Genomic DNA, 3583 nt, shown 5'->3' with positions numbered 1-3583 from the left:
TCCCCAGCTGCACGCACAAAATCTATCCAGGCTTTTTTCTGGGCGGCCTCCCGAGGAAATTTATCCAACTCCGCTTCGGTGCCGGACTTGCTGAGGCAAAAGTCAACAACGCACGAAAAAGGCGACATGGCTATTGGTGTGCCTAGAAGCTCACTGTGCGCGTAAACTAAAACGCAAGCAGGGCTGCGTGACTGCCGGGCTCGCTACAGCAGCATTCGTTGACTCGTTGGTCGTGAGCCCCCGTTACCGCAGTCGTGAGCTTTTAGAAAAAGGAAGATTCGCGAGCAAGGTTGCTAGTCCGCAAAACAGCAAAACTTTCCCCCACGTCAGAAAACATTGCAGTGACGTAACAAATACCTGATATGTTTTCGTCTCCGTCCTTACGTCACGTTGATGCACTAGCGATGGGTCTTTATTTTCAGAAACTTTAAAATGAGAATTAAATATGTTCTAGACCTCCCTTGAGTTTAATACATGGCTCCTCTGGTGCTCACATACCAAGAATACGTATGACAGTCTTTGTACAACCTTGGAATTTGGTGTCTCTACCCAATTAACATTTAGTCTCTATCGAAATGAGACCGCCGCGGCCAGGATCGAACCTGTGTCTATTAAGCCAACGGCCAAGCACTGCTCCTGAGCCACTGCGGTGGTGTATCCGACTTCTGTAGTTTAAAGTTGCTGTTTTACTTAAATTGTACTCCTCCTCCGGTTTTTTTTAACTAAAATTCTATTTCTTTTTCATAATAAGGAATTTTAAAAGTTCTCTGCTGTATTTTGATTTGTGTGACGGTTCATGGAATGTTTTCCATTATGCTTTTGTGCCTTCTTCCCTGGCTCCTAGCTAACGCTGATATGTTAATTTCCCTTTGCCGAATCGTGGTGAGCGCCATTTGCCGGCGCCGATGAGCGCCGAGGCCCGCATCGCAGGAGCAGTGCGCGGGAATAGATGTTGGTTCTACCTGTGTCTGATGGTCACGACTGCGCCCTGTGGTGCGCCGACAGAGGGAGAACAGCTATTAAAAGGCAATGTAAAATGGGCGGGATTCTTCAACGTAGCGAAACTGGCTGACCAATCACTTATGCACTCTCCGAGCTTCTACTGCAGGGTTGTGTAAAATTCTAATTTTGCTGTGTTTCACGCATTTTCTTTCCCCCTTGGACCAAAAAGCGTTTTGAGTCCCCGCGTCACCTATGAGCGACCCGCTGGTTACGAACCTGCCCCAACAACATGGAAGTTCCATCATATGATGCCCCATGTTGGGCGCCAATGTGGGAACCTCCATCGTAAAAAAAAGAACTGAAGAGGTCTTGGAATTCGACGAGTATAAAGGGGTCAAATTAGTTTATTTAAAACATGCAGTCTTGTTTGGCCACTTTTTGAGATCGCGAGGAAATTCGGACTGCTTTCAGGCTCCCCCACCTCGCACAGTGTCTGGTGAGGGGTGCAATGATGACGTAATCTGTGCTTTTATCTGCCTTATACTATTGCCAGCAGGGCAATTATTTTTTATTTAGCCCAATCTAACCCCTGTCTTATACTGTACAACTGTCACCATTGGCCATTCATGTTTTCATGCACGCCCGCACGCTTGAAAGCCGTAAAAAGGAAACTGCGCAAGGAAGAAAGGGACCAGGCAGTGAATGGGGAAGGCACATTTCAAATTTGATAAAACATCCCCAACGGAAAAGTGTGGGTGCGTCCTATAAAGGCGATATCTAAACAAGCCAAACAATTGCCCACGTATCTAAAAAACAATGATGATGGCCTAGCTCTGCTAGGCCAGGATATACGTAGCGTAAGCGCGGCGACATCTGGTTCGGAAGAGTTAATATATGAAAGGCGCGCATTCACTCATGATCATCATGTTCATCATCATCATCATAATCATCGCCACATCATCAGCCTGACAACACCCACTGCAGGGCAAAGGCCTCTCCCAAGCCTCTCCAGTTAGCTAGCCCTGTCCTTTGCCAGCTGCGACCACCCTATGCCTGCAAACTTCCTAATCTCATCCGCTCACCTATATAACTTTCTGCCGCCCCCTGCTACGCTTGCCTTCTCTTGCAATCCACTGCGTTACCCTAAAGGACCATCGGTTATCTTGCGTTCGCAGTACATACCCTCCCAAGCCTAATTCTTCATCTTGATTTCGACTAGGATGTCATTAACCCGCGTTTGTTCCCTCACTCCCTCTGCCAGCTTCGGTGTCTTAAGGTTACCGATGTCATTTTCCTTTCATGGCTCGTTCTGATATCGTTAACTTAAGATCAACCCTTTTTGTTAGCCTCCACGTTTATGCCACGTAGGTGGGTACCGGTAGGATATAGCTGTTGTACCCTTTTCTCTTGAGGGATATTGGTAACCTGCTATTTGTGATCTGAGAGAACCTGCCATATGCGCTCCACTCCATTCGGCTATTTCGGCTACTTTAAATATCTTATCCATAGTTCTAATGGCATTGCCCTCCTTGTCTATCAACCCATACATCTGGTTTTTCCCTATGCCTAGTTTCCTCTTCACCGCTTTTAGACTACCTCCTTGTTTAGAGTTCCAACCCAACCGCGGCGGCTGCGTTTTTATGAAAGAAAAACGCTAAGGAGCCCATGTGCTGTGCGATGACAGTGCACGCTAAATATCCCCAGGTGGTAGAAATTATTCCGAAGCCCTCCACTACGGCACCTATTTCTTCCTTTATTCTTTCACCCCTTTCTTTATACCTTCCTTTACGGTGCGGTTCATGTGTCCAATGATATATGAGACAGATACTGCGCATTTCGTTTCCCAAAAAATCAATTATATTCTTTAGAGCATGCTCGATTCTATCCATATTAAACTTCATTATGTGGGATAACCCGCGCTTATTTATTTTGCACTTTTAATCAAGGTTAAAAATCGAGCCGTCATGGCGGAGTGGAGGCGTCTCTGCCTAAAACCCCAAAGGTCCGGGTTCGATTCCCACCTTCAGCGCAGCGTTTTTTTAATTCACCTGTGAGACGTCACTGCTCCTCGCGCATGCGCAGCACGGCTCTACAGGATGCACGCGAAACTGGTCAATCTCGGCCAACGTAGCTTATGCTACAAAACTCAGATAATTTGACCACATCACCGATCAACGCCAGCCAAGAAAATACCAGATGGTACAACGAAGTCCCGGATGCAAATACCCTTGCTCTCAACAAAGACCTGGTTATAAAATGACACAAGGGTTCGCTCTCTCGTCCGAGCCTTTTTTGCGCAGTTTCGTTGCTAACTCTGAACAAACAACTCATCCAACAACGTGCTATCTTGAACTTCGACAAGTATCAGTGGTAAATATAGCTATCGCTCTTACTGTAAAACAAAGCGCCTCAAGGTTGTGCTGAGCACCATTATGTGCCGTTACTGCATACTGCATGGGCCGCTATCGCACTACCATTTTAGCGTCAGATTACTTCTTTCCTATTTCGCGGTCTAGCTTCCAAGATTTCTTCTGCATGCTTCTTCCCTTGTGATCTGATCTGTCTGGCCTCAGCCACCAGCTGCTGGCCCCCACGGCACAAACCGGCCATGCCTGCTGCTGCGGTCAAGCAAGTCATTCCA

This window comes from Amblyomma americanum, chromosome 2 (assembly GCF_052857255.1).
Source record: "Amblyomma americanum isolate KBUSLIRL-KWMA chromosome 2, ASM5285725v1, whole genome shotgun sequence".
NCBI classification, from domain to species: Eukaryota; Metazoa; Arthropoda; class Arachnida; order Ixodida; family Ixodidae; genus Amblyomma; species Amblyomma americanum.
The sequence above is the reverse complement of the archived record's forward strand: the minus strand, read 5'-3'. Positions refer to the sequence as shown.